Genomic DNA, 27,497 nt, shown 5'->3' with positions numbered 1-27,497 from the left:
TCTAACTAGCGACACTTGCTACTGCTTCTTCCAAATTCCCATTAAAATTTTATAAAAACATGAACAAATAATTAAAAAAAAAGAATGAAACTCCAAAACTAGAGCTGGTATTCAACTTATTAATAACATTTAGAAAACATTTCTACTAATGAAAATTATGGTGAATCTTATTAAAAAATCAACAAGTGACCAAAAACAGAACTGAATCAAAAAACATACAACTGTAGCAAAAGTGACATCCTGTCTCCTGAAAGTCTATAAGAAATGGATCCACTCCTTCCTCAGGTATGGTCTTCAGCTTAAAAAAAAAAGAATAGGAGAAATGAACATTTAAAATGCATACTATTCCTATTGTGTGTCTACTGCATACTGAGTGACCCAAAGTGTTTTGTCCTCATCCCACCATCATTATCTTCATGAGTACCTCTAAATAACCACCTTAAAATGCTAAATAACAAAATGCACCTGGATAAGACATAGTATAGTAGATGAAAAAGTGTTGGGCGAGATGGCCAAGTCTCTTCTCAGAAGGTTTGGGCTCTGCAATCCTTATGCAACAGGTTGGGGTACAGATCACTGTATACTTGAGGCTATCCTTTTTCTTCTCCTTTCTCTGATTAGAGTTTCAGAGAGCCAAGGAATGAGGAGTGGGATAAAAATAGTAGTCAACACTTTTTGTAATGTTTCCTGTGTGACAAGTGTTATTCTAAGTGCTTTATGCATGTTAACTTGGCTAACTCTCAGAATAACCAATAAAGTAGGGATTATTATTATTTTTGTTTTAATTGAGGAGATTGAGTCATGAAAAGTTCAGGTAACTTGTTCAAGTTCAAATAGCTAGTGAAATACCTCAAGCTCTGGTTTCAAAATTCATGCTCTTAACAACTATACTATACTAACAAGATAATCTTGATCCAAGAACACTCCTTAGACACTAGAGATCAAACTGGAAATTCTGCATTTAAACATGTTTATTAAGCTGCATCTGTGAAGGAGATGTGATCAAGACACAACTGAATAAGGACTCAGGCCAAATGGAGTACACATATTTCTTTTTTTTAATAAGCAAAGCAACCGACAAACTATAATGAGCATCTAATAATGGAAACATAATCTTGAAGACTTATAGTAAGGATCATACAGTCTTCTGAAAATTGCTTACTAAAGACTCAGAGAATTACTCAGAATTCTACTGGCATCCTCAATAACACATGGAAGTTCTACCTTGAGAGAGAAACAAACATGAAGAGGATATACACGGAGATAAAAAATACTGCTTTAATATTATGTGGTGCATGGATGACTGAAAGGAGCTAAATGTATCACCATGAAATATAAATATCAAGGGACTTACAAAGATAACTAAACAATATAGAAAATCGAATGAGTAGTTTAGAGGTATAATTTATTTCTTACAGAATGCTTAAGAATGAATGAAACTAACCAAAGAGAAGCTGGCACATATGGAGAAAACAAGTATCTGAAATAGAAAATTTGGAGTGAAAGCCATAATCAGTAACATGATTGATGAAAATTACAGTGAACTAAATAGCCTCAAAGTATGGAAACCAAAAGGACTCACTGGAGTTCACACAAAAATTCTTAAACGATGCCTTTCCAAGATATGTCCCAAAGGAGAAAATTTGCTAAATGAATAAAAGCATAAAAAACTATGAAACTACCAAACAGTGAAAACTGGTACTATCATATTAAATGCATTAGAAATGATACATTTTATTGTTTCATATTTACTGCCCTACTGCCTAGATTCTTCACTTGAATTATTTAAAATATTTTTCTATTTATTAAGTGCATGCCAAAATAATTTCTAAGGTGTTAGGGCATCATTTATTCAATGAATCCTCAAATTTTCTTTAATATTAGCAAAGGTATGACATGCATGCTTGCAGCTACATTCTGGCATATAGTCATTACTGTATACTTAGAATGATGGAAACTGATGGTTCATGTAGTGTGCACATTCTTAGGAATTTTGACTTTAATCTTGAATGTATTTAAAAGGATCAATTGGTTAACAAAACAATTGTCCTAGCATCCAGCTTTCATGTGAAATATAAATATACATACATAAAGGTCATCAAAATATACTTTTTATTATTTTGTTGCTTAGGACAAGCGGTTTCAGGATATAGGTTAAGTGTTTATATCCATTTTAAAATCATAAATTGTCTAACAATGGGTATAATCCATTCCTATTACTTAACTATAGTACTGGACTTGATAAAAATTTTTGTACTTCTGTTGTCAAACCATAAACACTTCATATATCTATTTCATAAATCACTTAATCAAATGCAATCATGCATTACTGTGTAATATGCATTTAGGAAATTTTCTCATGCCTTTGTATAAATCCTGAAAGTATTGCCATATCTATTATATAGTTACTTTCTAGGTGCTATTGTTGTAAAATACATAAAGTACATATTCATTTATATGCCAGGTTTCCAGAATAGAATATTTAGCAAGTAGGACATGAGGCAACTTTGACATTTTGGAACAAATATATTAAAATATAATTTTTTTCTTATAACCTTATATTAGATTGTCAAAAAATATCAGAGCACATATCTTCTGTCATCCCAGAAGGCGGAAATATGATCAAGAATATAAAAATGTAGGGAGAAATATGTTGACTCATGGTAAAAAAAAAAAAAATCACTTTCATTGTCCCTGCCACCACTGAATTTATGTGCCTCTCTATCTCTGGCTTCACCCAACATTTTCTTAAACTCCTCCAAAATTAATATCCCTGAATTTTACTCTGCCATGTCATTTGTGTTCAAAAATTATAATAGCTCCTTAATAACTAATACATACTGTGGGTGGGTGTCCAGGTTCTCTGTAATCTGACAGCCTCCGATGTTTCCTACTTGTCCTTTCATATTCATCTTTCTTGAAATTGAAACACTTTTATTGTTTGTGATCAAATATTTCATTCTTTCTGTTTTGTGGATTTTGTTCTCTCATTGTGAATTTTTTAACCCTACCTCTAATTCTACTAATCACCCTTTCCCTTTAAGATTGGCAAAATACCTTAGTGCCAAGTGTTGATTAGATACAGATTTTGGTTTAGGTTCTAGATTCACCACTACCATGCTGTGTGGCTTTGAGATAGCATCTGGCATTCCAAGCTTTGACCTCCTCATGAGTAATATTTAGAAGATGACAGTCTTTACCTCCATGAGCACTTAACACATCACAGTTACATGGACAGTGTCTGGCACAGAGAAATGACTCAGGAAATGCTAGCTCTTGTTACTTCATCTAAACCCTTTATGGAACTTACTGGTTTTAATTCACATCATGCTTATGTACATACAAGCCTTCTTTTGTCCTCAGCTAGACTATGAACTACTGATAGCACCAATTGTGATTTCCTTTTTAATTGTCACAATACTTTAGTATATCACCTGGCTCATAGTAAGCATAAATTAAATAAAAATCTATTAGAGCTGATTAACAAAGGAAAGCTTGCCTCAGAATGTTTCCTGCTACTGAAAGTGTTCAAGGAGAGGTTAGGTGAATAACACAGTGAAAAGGCAGAGGTTAATAAAGTAAGAGAGAGATTGCACAAGACAAACGCTTAGAAGCAGAGTCTAATTTTAAGATTCCTAGAAAAATAAAGAGGATGACATTACAGTTTAAAAAAATAGAGCAGAAAATAATTATTGATTGGCTTTAGATCATCACAGTGTATTGTGAGAGCATTGTGGTAATTTAGGTGAACTGAGTGGGTGAGAGGGAAGTAGGACTCATAGATTTTGCATTACTTTATCTAGGAATTGTGTTAAGAAAAAATAATTTTGAAACATTTTGCTTAATAATGCCTGTTAAAAAACTATATTCCAGTGGTAATCAGAATCAACTGAGGATCCTGAAATTCAGTTTTGTAATGAAGTAACTGTGTGACTTTGCCAGTATTCCTTAATCTCTCAGGGTCTGTTTTCTCATCTGCAAAATTTCTGCTTGAACTAGACAACCTTAGTCCTCTAAAGTGGAAAGGAACAGTGAGAAAACTCCTAGCTTTTTAATATACACAGTGTTAAATAGATAAAAAAAATTTCTTATTTCTGAAAAATAGTAGAAATTTGGAAGGGCGTAAATATTCAGCCAAAAAGGTGGCCAGATTCCTGACAAGCAAACTCTGGTGTGTTTTCTCATTAACCTAAATTAAACTGCGATTGTACCCCAAACAACCTTATATGTCTGTGGGTTCCTGCCAATATGCAGTTGGATTTCTCCTCTGCAGCTGTCTGTGATGCTCCAAAGAGACAAGTGAATACTGTTGTCAAGTAAAAAGTAGAGAAATGGCATCATTAAAGCAGAATGAATAAATTACAATGGGCTTATAAAAGCAGTTTTAACAAGTGAACATGAATAAGAGTTAAAGTATATACTTTTGATTTTGCAGGAGTTCAGCATCAAAGATTTTTTAAAGTAGACATTTTAGTTAGATAATATATAATTTTGTTTTGAGTCTTCCCAGTTGCCACTTGTAGTAAAGAACCTGCATGCCAATGTTAGGCTTTCCAGGTTGCTCAGATGGTAAAGAATCTGTCTGCAGTGCAGAAGACCCAGGTTCAATCTCTGGGTTAGTTCTACACATTAACTTTGCCATGTTAGACAGGTTTTGTTTTTAAAATCACTTTGAAAATTGAGCTTAATAAAAAGATTCCTGGATGCAAAGTTGGAATATGTGTAATTTCAGTTCTATTAAAGGTCTGTGTTACATAACTTTACTGCATCTCGATATCCTCATGTGTATGTGAGTTAAGACTAGATTATATCCAAAGTCTTTCTAAAACTCTGTGATTCTTTGATCCTGTAAGTGTTCCACTTAGTATTGTAGGTATATGCCAGAAATACTTGGTTTGCTTTGCATGCATTACAAACAAATGTGTACACTATTATTTTCATATATTGTAAATTAGTTGAGGTTAATTTGAGATTATTAATGAAAACATCTTGGTACACACAGACAAGATAAATGTTTCTGGGAAATGGAATTAGAAACGGAAGCAGGTGAGACATTTGAATGTTCACTGCAGGTGTCAGACAGGAGCAACGCAGATATTATTTACTTCAGCACTGGAGTCATGGGAACATATTAAGCATTTTTATGTTCGTCACAAGTGTATTTGAACTATGTAGTCACCTCAGATATTTAAAATGAAGACATGGCAACAGCAGCCATTGTTAATAGCAAGAATATGGAAACTGGCAGTGACAATTTAGCAGGTAGGCAGAGAGCAGTACAAAGGGGCACAGAACTGGCACTGAGCATTCAAATGAATAGGCACATGAACAGAGACTTTCAAAAAAGCCGTTACACTGTCTGTCACACCTTATATGACTTCTGAACCATATGTTTAGAGAAATGGTGTAGGGTTGGGATAGCAGGTGGTCAGAGCAGGCAGCAGAAACAGTTTGGTTTGTACTTGGAATGATGCATGCATAGGCAGCGGAGTTGCAATCTCAGCCTGGGGTGCAGGTGCTAATTATTTTGTCAGTGGCCTCAATGGAGTCAGAGAGTGGAGCCTGATTTACAGCCTATCTTCCTTAGTACTGACCAAACATAGGTGACTCCAGATGCCAAGTGCAATGGGGGCAGTGGAAGGGCTCAGCGATAAATAACTATGATAAATTTTTAGATGAAAATTGCTGCACTTCTGTCCTATTGTTCTTTTTGCTAAGTAAGGATTATTCTGAGTTATAGAATGTGGATTTGTGCTGACAGATGTTAAAACTTGGACTGAATTTCAGTATAGTTTGACAAAATTTATTTTTCCTTTCCTCGCCCATATCCCACCCAAGTATCTCACAGCCAGCTTAGATCACATAGTTAACATCTCTCATCATAAAATTAATCATCTAAGAAATAAAATATTTATAATTTGTGCCATTCTTCTAAGCAAATAAACATTAAAACAAAAAGTGTTTTAGAATTGTCTGCCCTACTTGGCTAACTTGTTGAATCTGTACTTATAATTTGAGAATTGACATCAACATCATGAAATCTATGAAGTCAGAAAGAGTCTTTTTCCCCAATCCTATGCTGCAAATTGGGGCTTCACTGATGGCTCAGCGGTAAGAGAATCCACCTGCAATGTAGGAGTTGCAGGTTTGATTCCTGGGTCAGGAATAGGAAATGATAACCCACTCTAGTATCCTTGCCTGGGAAATCCCATGGACAGAGGAGCTTGAAGGGATACAGTCACTGAAGTCACAAAGAGTTGGACCTGACTTAGTGACTAAACAACAATAACAGTATCCCAAATTAAACACATTTATATTATACTAAAATTTTTGTTTGTTAGTCTTCTTCACAAGCTCTGGAAATTCTGATGGTAAGAAATTTATCTCATTGAAAGTGTTTATCGAACAGGTGGTTGCACGGATGACTGGATTAATGGATGGATGATATGCTGACAGTACTATCTTGACAACCAAAGACAGCAGGTCCAGGCTGTGGGTAATGGTTGGCACGGCAATGAATGGTAAAATCAGTAGCTTTTGAAGCCAAGTGAAGACTAACACTGGATTTCTCATCTCTGAGTATGATCAGGATCATGTGAGAATTTTTTATAAAAATGCTAACATCAGAGTCTTACCCCTTAGTGCAGTAGTTCTTAAAAGTGTTCCCTGGATCAGTAGAATCAGTATCACCTTAGAATTTGTTGGAAATACCTACTAACTCAGAAACTCTGGGGATGAATCCCAGAAGTGGATGTTTTCTGAGGCTCTCCAGATGAATCTGATTCATGATAAAGTTCAAGAACCATTGTGAGATCCCCAATCAATTTATCTAAAATGTAGATATTCATATTTTCTCTACAGCTCTTCAGTTGATTATAATATGCAGTCAGAGTTGTAAACCATGAAAATATCAGAAGACAGTAGTAAGAAGTAGATGTGTATGTGAAGTCAAATTCATAAAGAACTAGAGCAAAATGGATAAAAATAGAATGAAGAGAAAAGAAAGTGTGCAAGATTGTAAGATATTTAGTAGGCTATGACTTCATTTCTTTTTTTTCTTGTGCTTGTCTCTGCCATACAACAATATGAATCGGTCATAATTATATATATATATATATATATATATATGTATACATATATATATAGTATATAAATTACACCTCCCTCTTGAGCCTCCCCTGCCCCATTTGTTTCTTTTTCTATAAGAGAAGCACATTATAGAGAGAAATGTTTTCTATAGACTCCTATTAGGAGTGATTTGATTATTCACAAAATTTCATGATAATCCTGGATGCTATGTTACTCAACTTTATGCAACAATCAAACCATAGACTATTTCCTTCAAGAACTGTCATCAATACATGCATAGGTATAAATGTGAATCAAACGCTATCTTATTTAATCCTCAAATGATCCTTTGAGGGATAAGCATTATTACACTGACTTTTTACAGATATGTAAGCTGAAATTCAGTTTAATTAACTTCGTCATATAGCAAGGGAGTGACATAACTGGGATTGGAACTCAGTTCTTTCACATCATACAGCCTTGTTCTTCACAAGCAAACATGTGGGATATTAACATTGTTAAGTATGAATCATAAAATAACATTCTTAATGCTTTAATTAAAGCCCAGAGTGGGAGTTTTTCTCTACATGATTTATAATTAAGTTTACCTATTTCTTTACTTGTACTGAGACATAAACAAGAGAAGAAAGGAAATAATGTGTTTTAATGCCTCTGATTGGCCAAGCACTGAACATGCAATAATGCATTTGCTGCAGGAAGGGGTCCCCCTCCAGAGCAGAAACTAGGCTCTTGTCTAACACTCGGAAATGAATTGTCCGATGAGACACATATGCTGACAAAGCAAGAGATTTTATTGGGAAAGGGCACCTGTGTGGAGAGGAATAGGGTAAGGGAACCCAGGACAACAGCTCTGCAACAGTCTTGTGGCTCACAGTCTTGGGTTTTATGGTGATGAGATTAGTTTCCGGGTTGTCTTTAGCCAATCATCTGACTCAGAGTCCTTCCTGGTGGTGCATGCCTTGTTCAGCCAAGATGGATGCCAGAGAGGAGGATTCTGGGAGGTGGTCGGACAGGTGGTATCTCCTTTTGACCTTTCCTGAACTCTTCCGGTTGGGGTGGCTTATTAGTTCTGTGTTCCTTACCAGGACCTCCAGTCCTAAAACAACTCTTGCAAATGGTTACTGTGGTGCCTGGCCAGGGTGGGCGGTTTCAGCCAGTGTGCTTCCCCTAGCACATTTATCTTTTAAATATCCACAATTGTAAGTATTATAACTATTGGCTAAAAGTTATAAGAGTGGTAACTAAGTCTACATATCTAGGTAGCACTGGATGCAAAATCCAGCTCTGTCTGATCATAAAATGTTTTGACCACATTCATTCTCATTACACTAGCACTTTCCTCCTTCAAAGCAACAGGGAAGAGAAAAAAATATGACTGGATAATTCTTTAATTATCCTGAGACTGAAAGTAATGACAAAAAGTGGGGTAAAAAAGATAAGTTGAAAGTAAAAATAGCAAAGAGCAATGAAGAAATGTGAATGCCAATTTAATGGCACAAATTTAAACTTTTTTTTAAATGGCAAGCTTTTCAAAAAGGGGAGGAAATCTAAGCAAATTTAATGCAAAATGAACATAGAAGTAGAAAATTAAATACAGTGCTGTGGACACTGAGAAGAGAGTGAATCTTATGACCTAGAAGTCATGCATGAATTAATGAAAGAATCAGTCATGAAAGAAAAGAGAGGATACACCAGATAGAGGGAGGAGACTGTGCATCTTGAGTGGAAGCAAAGACGAAAATGCAGGGCAAGGTTTGAGAAGCGAGTTCTAGGTGTACTTGGAAATAAAGATATGCAGGATGCCAAGAAAATCATCAATAAAAATAGAAGGGGTTATAAGGTTTGAATATTTCAAGGTGTGCTATAACCTCTAAAATTCATTCTGTGCTATTCGATGCTTTTGTGCAAGGGAGTGGCTGACTTGAAGGCTGGAGTAGGAGAGGGGTGGACCTCCAGGCGCCGTGGATGGCAGGACTTGGATCTGAGCGAGAGATTATGCTTATGTGGATAGTGGGTACCCCAAGTGGGAAACTCATCCACATTTTTTGAGAAAATAGTCAATGTTTTTTATTGTTGTTTCTTTTCAGTTTTGTTATGCCATGTTTTGTTTTGGCTCCAGGTATGGAACAATAAGACCAGGACCAAAGATACAATCTTGAGATGTATGCTAAAGACAGATAATGGAAGAAAGACACCATCAAGGATATAGAAGGTGTTACATGAGTGAAGGATAAAGTAGAAGAATAACCTTGGTTGGAAAAGTGCCTTATCTCTATCCCAAATTTAGTATCTTCAGTTAAAACAACTAAGCTTTCACCATATCTCTATGCCATCTATACTTTTATCAACAGCAACAGGAATAATAACAAAACATGTATAGAAGGACCACATTGTTCTAATTCATATTAAAGTAGATGTGTAACTGGATTGTCACAAAGGTGGTAATGTTTAAGAAAAAAGATTCCAAAATACGTAAACAAATGTTTCTATTTCAAAAGCTTCAATTTTCTTTGTATATGGGAAAATAACTTGCAGCAGGGCCCTGCTGGGAGAACAAGTTCCCTAGTCTTCAGGTCCCAGTGCTTTTATGCCACCTGATTAAGGTGAAAATCTCATCAAGCCTGTAAGAAGTTGCCTTGTCATTCTCACAGCAGGGATTCTACCCTCCCAACTGCTTATCTTTCAGTCACTTTGCAGACTCTGCTTTCCATCTCTCCGCCTGCCCCTCGAGCAAGTCAGTGGTTGCAACACCAGCCAGACTGGATGATTTTCCCTTAAAAGTGAACCACATTTACCATTCCCCTAGGCTTCCCTGACAGGCTTTGGGGCTGTCTGATTCTCTTCTAGAAATAACAAAAACTGTGTATCACAAAGCCACATATCGATCAAAACAAGATATAAAATGATAAAGAACTTAAACTTAGAGGAAAAGATGCGCTAAGATTTTAAAGGAAAAGTGCATTGTGGGCAAAGCATTGCTTTAGTTAAAACAGGTTCAGTGTTAAGAACTTCCTATTCTAAAGGAATGTTTAGACTAAGTTTACAATCTTGGGTTAAGTAGTTTTAAAAAATCTTGAGATTCCCTATTCATCACTTATAAAGCAACTGTTTCCCCCAGTTATTTTAAACAAAGGGCTTAAATTAAGAAGTTTAAATATAATCTTCAGATTTTGGTGTTGTATTTATTGTTTTTACAATTATGAGTATGACTATGATTATTTTCACTTCCTAGACATCCATACTGAAAGACAGACACACTCAGATGCAGTCTCTCTTCCATAGCACAAGGCTTTACTAATTACTGGGTAGAACTGACTAGAACTGAAGCCTTTGTACTCGAGACAAAAAATCCTCACTGTTTCACTAGAGAAAGTTTTAGGGAATTGGTGAACACCCTCAAATTTTATGGAAATTATTAGGCACATTTAATATTCTTTTTCTGAATTATGGAATACAACTTCCATTAGAAGTGCAGATTGATCTGTGAGTAACATACGCATGCACACATGTGAGAGGGCTGGGGGTAGTGAGAAATTGCACAACCCACTGTTTTTTAATCACTTTCTGCAATTCTAATGCATCTGAACATGATAAATGGCAGATTTTATTGGTCTCTGAAGTCAGATTTTGAAGTGATATAGTTGTGCAGGGTACAATTACATAGTTGTATCTACATACACTATAGTACACTATGGTAGTATGCTACCGCAATGTACCTACTGTACATTAGATTTAGATTTTATTCTATTTTCTGTAGTTTAGAAAAGAATGTTGTTTCCATCACAGAATGAAATTCACAGCTGCCTGGGCAGTATATCCTAGCTGAGTTCTGTGAGAATTGTATTTTAGTTGTTGTCATGCCCATCCTAGTTCTCCATAGTTAATGAAGTAAAATGGAATATTCATTTTTTTTCTGTTTTTTCACTCCTTTTCAGTCTTCTCAAGGGTACTCTGTAAGTCCTAATAATTGGTGGTAGAATACTGGTATTGGATCATTGGAATATGGTCCTCAAAGAGGCTCAACAGGCCATGGATATTATCAAGTGTCCTTGAGTCAGTCATCACATATAAACGGACTTGAGATTAATGTGCCACTGCTTCTCCAATTAGTGTGAGTAATCAAGACCTGATTGCAACATTGGGAAAACAGAGATCTAGCTTTTTGTAGGACAGTGGCAAATAATTTTTATTTTAATGTTTCTTTCCCTGGAGAATTCTGCTCATGCCTTTTCTATCATTTCTTGTATATATATAATGATTTAGTTCAACACCTTCAGAGCAATTTGACCTTTGCCATCTCCACCTGCCATTGTTATCTGCCCCAAACTCAAGCAAGAAACAGAAGAAGATGCACTATAGAAAAGGCAGTGAACTGTGAATTTCTTCTATCATTTGATGCAGACCTCTCTTGCTGTGAAACTGACCTTCTTTTTTTCCATTAAAAACTCTATTATAATGTTCCTTAAAGAACTTTCAAAGCATTTAGTCGATAATAGCTATGAGTTTGCTATAATGTAAGGTAGGAGTACTAATATTACATTGATTTTTTATTACTCCTTTGACATTGCTAAAATACACAGTGTTTGACTTTAAAGAGTTTACTATAAAATATCCAATTTATATGAACCAAGGTATTATTTTTATGCAATTACATCTTCCTACATTAAAATTCATGGGAAATAATAGTCTTTTAAAAGTTTATTAATATGGACCTTTGTTAAAGCCATCAAATTTATTTATACACACGTGGTTTTTGATTTCTTCCTTTTCTATCTATCACAAATGATTGTCGCATTAAACATTACACAGCCACTTAATTCTGACCCTACTGCTCACAGACCTTCAGATTCTTTATACCATCAAGTAAAGTGAAAATTAAGAATAATTTACAAAGCTTTTAAGATTTGATCTTGTTGTAATTTGTAACCCCTTTTCTATTGTTTCTATCCATTATAATCTGGCCCAAGCATATTCTGCACTGTTTCTCCTAGAAGCCGATGCACCTCTATTCTTTCCATCTCAGTCTCTTTCTTGCTTATAATCAAATTGTAGATACTGGTTTTTCTTCTGACAACAGTGACTTTTTCCTTTGAATTTTACATCTGTCAATTATTTGCATTCAGTATAAATCAGATATGGGTAAGCTTGTTACAGGTCCTTGACTATACTCAGTAGTCTGAGTTCAGAACTGTGCCCATTTTACTTTGTATTTATTATCAATAGAACCTATCAGATTACTTTGAATATGATAGGTATCAAAGCAACATGTATTCAAAGAAAGACTGAATGTAATATGTTATTTACAATGGCGAATGATAACATCATTAATTTAGTCCATAATTCACCAAGTTGATGAGGTGCCCACTATGTCCTAAGAATTATGTAGAATGTTATATAGAACCTGGTCTTCAGGCAGATTTTATCTAGAAATCTTGACTTCCTCAAATATTTCTCTGCTCTCCGGGACCTTTCCATCATACTGCCATCTTTTGGTATCCCTCTAATTGAACCAGGTAACTTGTAAAAATTGCTGCTGTGGAAAATGACTGTCCTACAGAAATCCACCCATGCATGTTATCCTTTACTATCTCAGAGGGAACACCGTTGGCCACTGGAAAAGTATGGATGGTGTTTGAATTCTCTATGCCTTTCTCTTGAACGGATGGCCTGATCCTGCAGGGAGACTAATATCCCTCTATCAGCTTCTCAGGTTCCCATCCTGTGCAATCATAACTTGATCTGCTGTTTCTTATAGGAAACTTTAGCATAGCATGCTATTTATTTATGTCATCCACTGCAATTTTCTGAAAATACTATTTCAAACAGTATCTATGCCTTTAGAATTATAATGTTAGTGAGAATTAGAAGTCATGGCTTCATGGCATAGGTAAAATCTGATTTAATATAACCTTTATTTCAAAGCATGGTCATGTAGGTTTATTTGTTTTAGAAGACAAATACTTGGGCAGAGACTGTATTTGCTAACATTTAATAGAAAGCCTGGTATACGGTACGTTCTCAATATATATTTACTGAATCAATAAAATGTAGTGCTTTTGTGCATTAAACAAAAATCAGAACAAAGAACACTTGAAAGTGGAGCTCGTGTGTGTGTGTGTGTGTGTGTGTGTGTGTTCTTTAGCTGTAAGACTGTATAGTCTCTGGCTCCTCTGTGGTTCTGGCTGCCACTTTCATTTGGAATATCTGAATCTATTCTTGGCACTCTTTATGCATTTAACCTATCTGGACTTTATTTTTCTTCAAAATGAAGGGAATTGGTTTAAGTAATCTCTAAATTATCTTCCAGCTCTAAAGTCTGAGATGCTGCAGATTAGGTCTCCTTATCTTATTCTGTTATCGTTATTATTCTTGGATGAATTTTGTGTTTATTTTTCCATAGGATACTAAGGTACTGTTTATAAACACATTCATAGTAGAATGCATAGAAAATGATTTTTTAAAATGTCCATTAAATAAATGTAAAAGTGTATGAATAAAGTAGTAGTTTTAGGACTTCTTAGTTCAAGGTTTGCTTTTAAAGTCAATCATTAACATAATGCTTTTAGCGGCTAGCTTCTTGTATGAGGAAGGCAGAAGTTGATGATAAAATTGTCTCATTAAAGTAGATTCGGCTTTCCTGTGAATGTCAAGTGTATAGATTCAGGCTTAGAGTAAATCTGGGCCCTTTGGCAGTTGCCGTATCTATGATTTTGCACATCCCTCTGGACTTTTTTCTTCTCTACTTTGCAGTTATTTATTTCCTCACAGCTTTGCACAGCCTAATTATGAACCCCTCAAACATATGAATCATGTCCATATTTTAATTAAAGCTTTCAGCAAATTGAGGATATTTCTATAGAATAGCTATCATTCAAAAATAATATAAACTGTATGAATTAACTTTAAACTTTTTAATCCTTAAAATTTCGGTATTAGCAATTTCATTTGAAGGAGTTCTGTTTGGTGCTAGCAAAAATCCAGAAATCTTGCTATTTGATGTGGACCCCATTCTTTTGGCTCTGTTTCTTAGTAATAAGAAACAGAAGACTCAGTATTTCTATTTTTAGATACACTGCCATTTGCTGCCTAGCAAAGATTCTTAGCAATCGTATTGCCTCACGAGACTAAGAATTTCCCCTGCCATTTCCCAGAATGTCTTTCTTGATCATGGTAATCTCACATTCTCCCACATATATCTGAAGGTAGGCAAAAAGAGTTTCCTTTTACAAAATTAGTTTCAACTGTAAGTTCTTAATTACTTTCAGGCAGGCCAATCCAAAGAGAACTAAATTTCCCTGTGAACAACTATTTAACAAAATATAAGCTCCTCTGAGGTAAAAGATTTTCGTCAATTTACTTGGGTAATATTTCCATGGTTTCTAGAGCCGAGCTCCCACATATCAGACAATATATATGAACTGGTAACCTGTCGTCACCTTAAATCTCCCATTCCTCTGGTTCCCGAGCATCCGCCTTAGAGTAAATAAGTAACATCAAAATGACTGGCATCTGTCAACCCACTGGGAAAGAATACTTAGTTGAATCTACTGTCCAGCCCTCTACATTTTGAAATATAGTTTAAACTTTTTTTTTTTTAATTTGGATTTGCATTACAAACAACCAAATAACAGTACCACTTAAATTAGCTTAAGAATAGTGCACTTATAAATATTTATTCTAGGCTGTACGGTGGAAGTCAAGGGTAGGATCTGAGCTAGACTTCAGAGTAAAGTAGAATCCAGTACTTGAACAATATCAAGATTCTTTCCACACCATCCTTTCTGTCTTCCTTATGCATCTTCCATTTTATCTCTCTGCTTTTGTAGACTATACTCTCTACAGATTTTGGTCCACAGGAATATACATGGTCAAGGACAGGTCCAGAATCTTTCTTGCATCTTCAGCCATTTGGGAGTTTATTTTGTTTTCTAGGTTTTTCCAGGGGAATACCATTTAATGACTCATGTCATTTAAATTCTCTTTCAAAAGATTACAAGGATAGTTCTAATAGAAATACGGAATAAACCTTGCCAAAATCTATTAAACTTCTCAATGAGAAAACTTACTTTTAAAAGTTTAAGGAAAATAAAGGTGTTTCTATTCAAAGTATTTATTTCTATTTAGAAAGATAGAATAACATTTCAGAATCACACACAGAAGAACACAAGAGGCTGATTTCCCGGTGGACAATAAAAATTTGTAAAATTTTGGGGGGAAGTCTTTAGCATGCTTGTATTTCTATTTGCATATGAACTTTCACTTGCATTGCTATTTTACATGAACGTGCACTGCTATCAATTTTATTCAAATCAATGGCTACCTTTACAGAATTCTTAAATCTTCAATTAATAGTAGACAGTATTAAGAAATATAATAAAATAAAATGTATATAATACTAGAAGATTAACGTACTCTTGGCCAACTAGTGTATTTTTCCTCCTTTCTTTCCTTCATTCTTTGATTCCTTCTTTGCTTCCTCCCTCCCTCCCACCTTAACGCCTTATCTTCAGTCTTCCTTCTGTCAAAAATTCAGGAACAGTAAATGTTAAAACCAGATGAGTAAAACAGCGTTTGTTAAGAGTTTAGTGCACATATAAGAACACCTCATAAACTGGGAGTTTTCAAATCCAAAAGGGATACAAACTTAGAGGTGTAATATTACAAGATGGAGTACAGGATATAAAAATATTAATATATTTCACATATAGAGTGAAAATAAGGAAGTTATTTTAACCTTTACAATGAGAGGTTATTACAATAGGAGTTCCAGACATTAGGAGATTGGTTAAAAATGACTATCTTATGCCACTTTAGAAAGATGGCTTAAGTTTCTTTTATATTTATCATCTGAGGGATTTATAAGAAACAACCTAAATTTTGCTTGGTCACAACATAAACTAGATTTAGCTTTGCTTACATGGTTTAATTGGTTTTGTCTGAGGGATTTTCAAACCTGGTCTTCATTTTACTTTAGCATCTCATTCACTTCTTCCCACTGTCTCTCTTATTCCCTTCTTTCTCTTTCTTTCTCTCTCTTAAATCCTGACATGCATCTGATTAGCTAAACTATTTGTCTTCCCAGAATTAAATCAAGACAAACAGTCCACTTCACCCCTTTATCTTCTGTTTCAGCAACTCCTGTCTTGTTTCACTCTGCTGCAGATGTAGAGGCCTTGGGAAATTACAGGTTTCCCACTGGTTGTTACAGCTTCTGGGAATTCTCAGATCCCAGCTTTTTCCAAGGCTAATTCACTAACCTCCTTCAATTCTTTTATTCTCAAGTCATCTTTTCAGTGAGATCTCCTCTGTTTGATTTAAAATAGAACTAACCCAACACCATTACTCCTTTCTCTTTTGCCTTGATCATTTTTTTCAATGCTATTTAACCCTTCACAGGTATCACACTATTTAATTTTATATTGTTTTTATTTATTGATGTTTGTCTTTACCCCCTCCCATCAAAGGACACATTAGAATATAAGCTTTATCAATAAAGAGATTTCTGCCTATTTTGTTTACAATTATATCCCAAGAGCCTAGAAAAATTCCGGGCAAATTAGAGGTTCTAGACAAAGGTATCTGTTGTAGATTTATTGAAAAATAAAGGTCACAACAGGGAAAATAAGCAACAAACTACAATTCCATACTCAGAAAGTGATTCTGGTAGACTTTATATAATGAAGTCTGGGAATTTCCTGGTGGTCCAGTGGCTAAGAGTCCATACTCTCAATATAGGGGGACCAGGTTTTATCCCTGGTTGAGAAACTATTCCCACATATCACAACTAAGAGTACTCAGGCTAAAACTAAAGATTCCACCTGTCACAACTAGAAGACCCCATGTGCCACAACTAACACCTGGTGCAGACAAATAAATTAATTGATTAAAAAAATAAGAAAGTCTTCCAGTGAGAATAAACTGCTAAAGAAGGCAAGCTAACAAATAAACAGTGGTGAGATTCACTGTTCCTATTCCAGAAGCTATTAAATATTATATTTTTGAGTAAGAGGTCTCTTTCCTTGGATACTTCTAGCATGGTTACTCTGGGTTTCTTCCACAAGTGTTGCATCAGGTATTTCAAAAAAGGTTAAATTTATGAATGAGACCAGAAATTGTCAAACTATAGTCTGTGAGCTTTATCCTATCCACTGGTTGTTTTTATACCATCTGTGACCTAAAAATTATTTATACATTTTAATAGTTGAAAAAATAAAAGAAATAGTAGTTCATAGCATATAACTATCATATGAATTCAGTTGTGCCCATATATAGAGTTTTATTGGAACATAATCACATTTATTCATTTCTGTGGTGTATATGATTTTTGTGTGCTGCAATGAGATTCATGAGGGCTTCCCCCATAGCTCAGTTGGTAAAGAATCGCCTGCAATGCAGGAGACTCCAGTTCGATTCCTGGGTTGGGAAGATCCCTGGAGAAGGGATAGGCCACCCACTCCAGTATTCTTGGACTTCCCTTGTGGCTCAGCTGGTAAAAAATCCGCCTGCAACATGGGATACCTGGGTTCGATCTCTGGACTGGGAAGATCTCCTGGACAAGAGAGGGACTACTCACTCCAGTATTCTGGCCAGGAGAATTCCATGGACTATATAGTCCATGGGGTCACAAAGAGTCAGGCATGACTGAGCAACTTTCAAGTCACTTCACAAGATTCATGAGTCCATATGATGCAATAGTAACAAAATAAAGTAACAAACAGAAGATAAGACACACATTCCCTACAGAAGAGCTTCAAATATTAGTGACAGAAGGAAAATAGCAATTGGAAAATTAGTAATCATGGATGCAGAAATTAGTGGACAAAAGTTTTAGCAGAAATAGGATCTTTGTGCAGTCTCAAGGTTTGTCCTACAAAATGATTAATATCGAAAAAGGGGAAAACAAAGAAAATTTACAAAATGAAAGCAAACACCATTTTTACCCAGTGATCAAGAACAAGGTTAACATCACCAGTAACAGACATATGTCTATCATATACCTCTGCTATGACTAAGAAAGGCATGTGATCTCTGAGATAGCTTTCCCAATAAAAGATAATCTCAATCAAATCAAGAGAAAATACCAGAAAAACCAAACTGAGAGACATTCTATAAAATAAATAGTACTTCTCAAAATCATAAGGTTTTTTAAAGAAAAGAAAATTCTGAGGCACTCTCCTATATTACAGGAAACTAAGGAGACATAACAATTGAATGCAATGCAAGATCCTGGACTGGATCCTGGAAAAGAAAAGGAAAATAGTTAAAAAAAAAAAAAAGATGAAATTCACATAAATTTTCATGTAAATTATATATTATGGTTAATAGCATTGTATCAATGTTAATTTCTTAGTTTTGATAAATATTCTATGGTTAAATAAGTTATTAGCATAAAGCAAAACTAGTGGAAATATATATAGAAATTCTATATACTATTTTTGCAACTCTTCGTGAATATAAAATTATCTAGTTCTAGAAAGTTTTTTTTTTTTTAATTAATGCTATTACCTTAAGTCCCTAACAATACTGAAGAGGGTAATAGATACACCATAGTTCCTTACTAAGCAGGTGGAGAATGGACAAACCAGCCTAGATAACCCTTAAGCTGCTTGCTAAGCCTACTGACACTTTCTATTCCCTTGAGGAACAAACATAACCAGAAGTGAAAAGTGAGCAGAAGGAGAAAGTCAGAGTGGTTTATCTTCTTTTCATGCCCAGAAGGAAGAAGAAAAGCAGCTCTTAGAAACCAGAGGAGAGAAATGCTGAATATGATGTATTATTTCCACACTTTTTTAAAAATAATAATTAATTTTATTGCTGGAGGAATAGTCTTCAAATAAAAAAATCTAGGCATTGTAATAAACAGTTCAAATAAGTTTAGCATTTTATCATTTATCATAGTAAAATATTTATCATTTTACTCTTGTTCCTCATAGATGTTTAAACAGAATAAAAGCAAATGGCAATCTGATTCCCTCATGTACATGGAGAAGATGGGAATAGCACTGCCTGGAATGCTAATTAATGAAGATAAGGTTTCCAAAGAGCGGAGATGAGATGATTTTTAAATCATCTTATTAAAATGTAGGGGAAAAGGTTTTTTTGATTTACACATATATTTCAGGCCACAAATTATCAATAGTTCTTTGACTTCATTATTTTCATCCATAACAAGACAGAATGGGAGTGAGTATGCAAGAAAACAACATGAGTGAGTATTGGCATTCTCACCTATGAATATCATCAGCAAAAGTTAAGCAAAATCAGTTCAAGCAAAAGTTAAATCCACTAAGTTGCAAAGTGTGTGTGTGTGTTAGTTGCTCAGTCATGACAGACTCTTTGCAACCCCATGGACTGTATGTAGCCCACCAGGCTCCTCTGTCCATGAAATTCTCCAGGCAAGAATACTGGAGTGGGTTGCCATTCCCTTCTCCAGGGGATTTCCAGACCCAGGGAATGAACCTGGGTCTCCTGCATTGCAGGCAGATTCTTTACTGTCTGAGCCAGCAGGGAAGCCCAAGTTGCAAAGTAATTAATGCAACTCTCTACTTAAATCACTAGCAATATCTTGTCACCTGAAGTGAATGACCCTTTCCTCCTAAGTCCCAGAGGAAGAATAACAAATTCTATAACTTAGAGGGTCAAGCAGATAAAAATAACTGAGCAAATTATTAAAAATAACTGATAAAAATAACTGAGGCAGTGGTAGGACTGCACAAACACAAAAACCCTTGTCTCAAGAGTTAATTGCTGCTTTGCAGGAATTTAAGCAAAATATTTTCAGACTTTTTTTTTTTCCAAGAGAAGGCAAAACCCAAAAATTTTATGTAAAATTTCTTCAGAATGTGATCTCTTTCCCCCAGGAGTGTTAGTGTTACTTGGCATATAAAGTCTTTACTTCTTTTCCAACAGAAGAATAGGCAACAGAGGCAGTGATATCCTAGGAGAGTAAGAGGATGGGGGTTTGTCCTTAATAAAAGACTATATACTTGCTAGAATTTGTTTTCTAAATCTTGGTTCAAAGAAGAATGGGCAACAAAGACTTAAAGAAGGTTTGATTTGCTCTAGAACATCTTAAGGATATTGATACACTAAAGTGTATGGAAACCTCCAAGAGGAGATTCAGTTCAGTTCAGTTCAGTTCAGTCGCTCAGTCATGTCCCCTTTGTGACCCCATGAACCACAGCACACCAGGCTTCCCTATTCATACCAACTCCCGGAGTTTACCCAAACTCATGCTCATTGACTCAGTGATGCCATCTAACCATCTCATCCTCTGTCGTCCCCTTCTCCTCCTGCCTTCAATCTTTTCCAACATCAGGGTCTTTTCAAATGAGTCACCTCTTCGCATCAGGTGGCCAAGATATTGAAGTTTCCGATTCAACATCAGTCATTAAATGAACACCCAGGACTGATTTCCTTTAGAATGGACTGGTTGGATCTCCTTGCAGTCCAAGGGACTCTCAAGAGTCTTCTCTAACACCACAGTTCAAAAGCATCAATTCTTCAGTGCTCAGCTTTCTTTATAGGCCAACTCTCACATCCATACATGACCACTGGGAAAACCATAGCCTTGACTAGATGGACCTTTGTTGACAAAGTAATGTCTCTGCTTTTTAATATCCTGTCTAGGTTGGTCATAACTTTCCTTCCAATGAGTAAGCATCTTTTAATTTCATGGCTGCAGTCACCATCTGAAGTGATTTTGGAATCCCCCAAAATAAAGTCATCCACTGTTTCCACTGTACCCCATCTATTTGCCATGAAGTGATGGGACCAGATGCCATGATCTTAGTTTTCTGAATGTTGAGCTTTAAGCCAGCTTTTTCACTCTCCTCTTTCATGTTCATCAAGAGGCTCTTTAGTTCTTCTTCCCTTTCTCCCATAAGGATGGTGTCATCCACATATGTGAGGTTATTGATATTTCTCCCAGCAATCTTGATTCCAGTTTGAGCTTCATCCAGCCCAGCATTTCTCAAGAGGTACTCTTCATGTAAGTTAAATAAGGAGGGTGACAATATCCTGCCTTGAGGTACTCCTTTTCCTATTTGGAACCAGTCTGTTGTTCCATGTCCTTTTCTAACTATTGCTTCCTGACCTGCATACAGGTTTCTTAAGAGGCAGGTCAGGTTGTGTGGTATTCCCATCTCTTTCAGAATTTTCCAGTTTATTGTGACCCTATCCACACAGTCAAAGGCTTTGACATAGCCAAAAAAGCAGAAATCTATGTTTTTCTGGAACTCTCTTGCTTTTTCAGTGATCCAGCAGATGCTGGCAATTTGACCTCTGGTCCCTCTGTCTTTTCTAAAACCAGTTTGAACATCTGGAAGCTCATGGTTCACGTATTGCTGAAGCCTGGCTTGGAGAATTTTGAGCATTACTGTAATAGTGTGTGAAATGAGTACAATTGTGTGGTAGTTTGAGCATTCTTTGGCATTGCCTTTCTTTGGGATTGGAATGAAAACTGACCTTTTCCAGTCCTGTGGTCACTGCTGAGTTTTCCAAATTTGCTGACATATTGAGTATAGCACTTTCACAGCATCATCTTTTAGGATTTGAAAGAGCTCAACTGGAATTCCATCACCTCCACGAGCTTTGTTCATAGTGGTACTTCCTAAGGTCCACCTGACTTCACATTCCAGGATGTCTGGCTCTAGGTGAGTGATCACACCATCGTGATTATTTGCATCATGAAGATCTTTCTTGTACAGTTCTTCTGTGTATTCTTGCTACCTCTTCTTAATATCTTCTGATTCTGTTAGATCCATACCATTTCTGTCCTTTATTGAGCCCATCTTTGCATGAAATGTTCCCTTGGTATCTCTAATTTTCTTGAAGAGATCTCTAGTCTTTCCCATTCTGTTGTTTTCCTCTATTTCTTTGCATTGATTGCTGAGGAAGGCTTTCTTATCTCTCCTTGCTATTCTTTGGAACTCTGCATTTAAATAGGTATATCTTTCCTTTTCTCCTTTGCTTTTGGCTTTTCTTTTCATAGCTATTTGTAAGGCCTCCTCAGGCAGCCATTTTGCTTTTTTGCATTTCTTTTTCTTGGGGATGGTCTTGATCCCTGTCTCTTGTTCAATGTCACAAACCTCCATCCATAGTTCATCAGGCAGTCTGTCTATCAGATCTAGTCCCTTAAATCTATTTCTCACTTCCACTGTATAAAAATAAGGGATTTGATTTAGGTCATACCTGAATGGTCTCATGGTTTTCCCCATTTTCTTCAATTTAATTCTGAATTTGGCAGTAAGGAGTTCATGATCTGAACCACAGTCAGCCTCCAGTCTTGTTTTTGCTGACTGTATAGAGCTTCTCCATCTTTGGCTGCAAAGGATATAATCAATCTGAGTTTGGTGTTGACCGTCTGGTGATGTCCATGTGTAGAGTCTTCTCTTGTGTTCTTGGAAGAGGGTGTTTGCTATGACCAGTGCATTCTCTTGGGAGAACTCCATTATCATTCTTAATTTTTTCCCTAAACTTTTCAAAGTAGGAAAAGATATTTTATGGCTTTGGGAGTGGTAAAACGACATGTATCTAAATTCATCTGCATTTATATATATTACATATATTTATGAAGTTTTGTGTTGGGTATTTCTGTACATTTGGACACACTTCTATTTTCTTGGCCGTCTCATGTTTCAGAATTGCTGTCTAAGTTTGACAAAGTGTGACCAGCAGATTGTTTTACCCCAGGCAAATGTGACTAGTATTCTTGAAAAGGGTGAAAGCAGATGTTTGCAGAGCTTTTCTCACATTTCTGCTTTTGGTACTTGAGCCTGTTCTTTATGCTATGATTATGTCTCAGCACTCTATAATCATGCCTCATCAATTCACACTGGTTCCGTGTAGCCTTGGAGTGTTTCTTTTGTGAACCTCACTTGTTGTTGCCCTACCCCAGCTGGCTATGGGAGCCTGCTGAGATTCATTTTTTCAGCACATGTCCTTCTGAGAGCAATTGTCATCTCAGTGCATTTAGATAACTATATATATGTATACGCACTTTTGTTTCTTTTATTTGAAATGAAACTTTTATGCTACTGATAGTCAAAACTTGACATGTGTTATGAGTAAAATCTCACTGAAATGCAATGAAGTCTTTAACTGGTAATCAGGATATCCTGACTTCGATTTTTTGCTTTGCCACTTGCTAATCATAATGATTTCCCAAGGCCAGACATAGTTACCCTCTGTTTCTTTATCTGTGAAAAGAGAAAATCATGCTAAATGGCTGTGATCACAAAGGTTGTGATATTCAAAGACAGTGGTTCTCATATAAGAAAACATTAAAATCATTCGTGGGGCTTCCTTAAATGCAAATTCCTGGGCCCCACACCAAAGATTTGACTTAGTAATTCAGTGACGAGGGTCATGAATTTACATTTTTTACAAGTATCCTGGTAATGACTATTCAAGGTATTCAAGGTAATAGATGGTTTTCCAGAAAACATTTTTTGTAGCGCTACACTGCGAAACATCAGGCATTGGCATGATGCTATGTCCAACTTAGAACAATATACTAACTTAGTAAATTTCCTGATTCTATATGACTTTAACAATTTTAGAAGGCTGCATGGGAACACAAGTATTTACAACAGTATAGTAGAAAGAGTAAGAACTCTGAAGTCACTTACACTTGAGATTGAATCTCATTTATCTCCGTAAACTCTCTGAACCTCAATTTCTTCATTTCTAAAATAAGAGGGCTAACATTGCTTCATAATGATCCTATAAGGGTTCAGTTCCGTTCAGTCGCTCAGTTGTGTCTGACTCTTTGCAACCCCATGGACTGCAGCATGCCAGGTCTCCCTGTCCATCACCAACTCCCGGAGTTTACTCAAACTCATGTCCATTAAGTCGGTAATGCCATTCAACCATCTCATCCTCTGTCATCCCCTTCTCCTCCCGCCTTCAATCTTTCCCAGCATCAGGGTCTTTTCAAATGAGTCAACTCTTTGCATCAGGTGGCCAAAGTATTGGCCTATAAGGGTTAAATACATGTAATTATGTGCATTACATTTAGATTTTAATTCCTCTTTCCTTCACCACCTTTCTCCTAATTCCTTGTTCTCATTTTATTGAAAAGATCCTTTGTCCACAATTCAGGCAGCTAACACAATAAGAAAGTTTAGTTATTTCAGTATTTGATGATTTTTTGTCTAGGCATGTACAAGTAACAGGGAGAATAGGTGATAAGAAAATATAATGAAAGTGAATAATACACACCACCAGTTCTCAGAAAGTTTCATTTTAATAGATATTGAGAAGCACTAAGGAAGGATACAAAGCCCAACTTTGCAATTTGAGATAGGATGAGATAGTAGAGTCAAAGAATGCATCTGAGTGAAGATTTTGCCTTCACTTATCTTGCTTTTTTTTCTTTTTTTTTAATTTTGCTTAAAAAATTTTTGTTTTCTTTTTTTTTATTCCTTCACTTATCTTTAAAATGAGTTTTAGTAGCTAGATAAGAAAGACATTTTAGAAAAGTCTATAGAATAAGAGAGGTATAGACAAGAACTATTTGTGTTTGGAACTAAAGCATGTGTATAATGGCAGAAAGTGAAGAGGAACTAAAGAACCTCCTTATGAAGGTGAAAGAGGAGAGTGAAAATGCTGGCTTAAAGCTCAACATTGAAAAAAATGAAGATTATGGCATCTGGTCCTATCACTTCATGGCAAATAGATGGAAAAAAAATGTGGAAACAGTGTCACATTTCATATAAGACATTTTGGTTTCAAAATTACTGTGGATGGTGACTGCAGCCACAAAATTAAAAGATGCTTGCTCCCTGGGAGAACAGCTATGACAAATCTAGACAGCATATTAAAAAGCAGAGACACCACTTTGCCAACAGAAATCCAGAAATTTAAAACTATGGTTTTTCCAGTAGTCATGTATGCATGTGAAATTTGGACCATAAAGAAGGCTGAGTGCCGATGAATTGAAGCTTTCAAACTGTGGTGCTGGAGAAGACTCTTGTTAGTCCCTTGGACAGCAAGGAGATCAAACCAGTCATTCTTACAGAAAATCAACCTTAAATAGTTGTTGGGAGGGCTGGGGTTGAAGCTGAAGCTCCAGTACTTTGGCCACCTGATGCAAAGAGCTGGGGAAAAAAGACCCCAATGCTGGAAAAGTTTGAAGGCAGGAGGATAACAAAGGGACAACAGAAGACGGATGGTTGGATGGCATCACTGACTCAATGGACGTGAATTTGAACAAACTCAGGGAGACAGTGAAGGACAGGGAAGACTGATGTGCTGCAGTTCATGGGGTTGCAAAGTGTCAGACATGACTTAGCGACTGAATAACAACAACACACACCCACACACATATACATGCAAATAATATATAAATATATATAACTTGTTAATCATATGTATTTTGATTTTTTTGTCAACTTGGCAAATGGACTAATAACATTTCCTTGTTCATGATTATACAATCACGGCATATTTTAGCAGGTATACATCATCTACTGCACAAGCTTCACTCATATGACTGGCCATTGAAGCTGATCACTGGGGGCATCTCAGCTGAAGTTATTTGCTAAAAGTTGGGGTTCTCCTCCATGTGGACCTCTCCACATGATCTACCTTAAAACTGGATTCCAAGAATGAGTATTATTGACAAGGGTGAAAGCAGAAGCAAATCTCTTTAAACTGGCTTTTGGGTTTGAATCTTAGTCACATCTGTAAAGTTATTGGGCCTCAATTTCTTCATCTGTAGAATGGTACTAGTAAGCTTACATCATAGAGATGACACACAGGGTAATGTATGTAAACTCGTTAACTGAATTTAGATATTAGGTAAACAGCATGCCTTCTACCATATTCTAATGGAGAAATTCAGTCACGAGTGTATGGTGATGGAGACAGTGACTGGACATGACCTCTCAATGGGAAGAGTACAAAGATGTTATGGCCATCATCACTATCACAGTGAGAGCAAGAGCAGCAGGGCTAAAGAAATGCCAGAGATCAAAACATGGAAAACTTTGCAAAATATCCTAAATGCTTCACTTCCGTCTTGAAGCTAAAAGAGTGTCATTTGAAACAGTGGAGAGAAAGGCACATATTTGGTTTGTAATTAGCTTATTTTGATAGCATTGTGGGCATGGGTTTGAGCAGGGTACAACTGGAATAAAAGCAACCAGATTTAAGCTGCTGCAATTTTTTAGATACCAGAGCATAAAAATTCTTCTGAGAGAACAGTTGCAGCAAAGAAAGTGACAGAATGGACACAGAGGTTTAGATTGGAGAATTGAGGCTGGAGATGAAGGGATTTGTTTTTGGATAACTCCAGGGAAGGCAGCCTAAACATGCCTGGTGGTGAGGGAGGAGGGGGAACTGTGGGAAGATGATGTATTTAATTTGGGACATTTGGGTTTAAAGGTGAGAGATTTCAGAGATGGTGGTACTATTTTGAGCTTAAACTTGTTGAATTTTTGCTTTGTAGGCAGATGGTCCAGAAAGAAAATATAGCCACAAAAAATAGTCTAATATTTGTGGAACAATAAAAGAAATTAAACTTTTTAAGAAAAGTCCATAAATGATGGAATTTCTAAAGGAGAACAGCTAAAAGACACCTAGGTATTAGAATTAAGAGAAAATACAGTGCTTTTTCTATTTGTTTAAATGGTAATTGCTAGCTAGCAATTCATGAATTTATATTAACCTATGCATAGAATGTGAATGTATATTCTTGCAAAGATGTCTAGTTTAAAGTTTTTGTGGAGGTTGGTGCCATTGTCTGAGTTGATTTACCTTTATTGATTTGTACATCTTATACAAAAGAGATGCCAAGATCCTTGTCTCTGCTCTGTCCTCCACAGTATCCATGAGTAGTTTTCTGCTTCTTCAATAATCGAAACAAAAGAATTGCTATTGAATCCCTTTTCTCCTTGATCCATACTCAGCCACTCCCCAGTAAGGTAGCGGCCTTTTAAAGAAAAGCTCATGCAAATCTGACACAGTTGGTAAATCAACCTATGCTATCTTTTAAATCTCTTAATCAACCAAGTATAGAATACTTGCATTATAGAATACATCTCTCCCATATCCATTTTATACTGCAAGTAGTCTAGTCAAAAACCAGCTGTTTTAACTTAGCACGTGTGCTCAGTCGCTTCAGCTGAGTCTGACTCTTTGTGACCCCATGGACCTTAGCCTGCAGGGCTCCTCTGTCCATGGGGATTCTCCAGGCAAGAGTCCTGGAGTGGGTTGCCATTTTCTACTCCAGAAAATTTTCCTGATCCAGGGATCAAACCGGTGTCTCTTATGTCTCCTGCATGGGTAAGCAGGTTCTTTACCACCGGTGCCACTGGGGAAGCCCCCAAATAATGTATATACCTATCAATATTTCATGCACACATTAATGGATTAAATTGTATCAATGTAACTTTTGTTAAATT

Source organism: Muntiacus reevesi, chromosome 19 (assembly GCF_963930625.1).
Source record: "Muntiacus reevesi chromosome 19, mMunRee1.1, whole genome shotgun sequence".
In the NCBI taxonomy this organism is placed as follows: Eukaryota; Metazoa; Chordata; class Mammalia; order Artiodactyla; family Cervidae; genus Muntiacus; species Muntiacus reevesi.
This window is presented reverse-complemented; position numbering follows the sequence as displayed.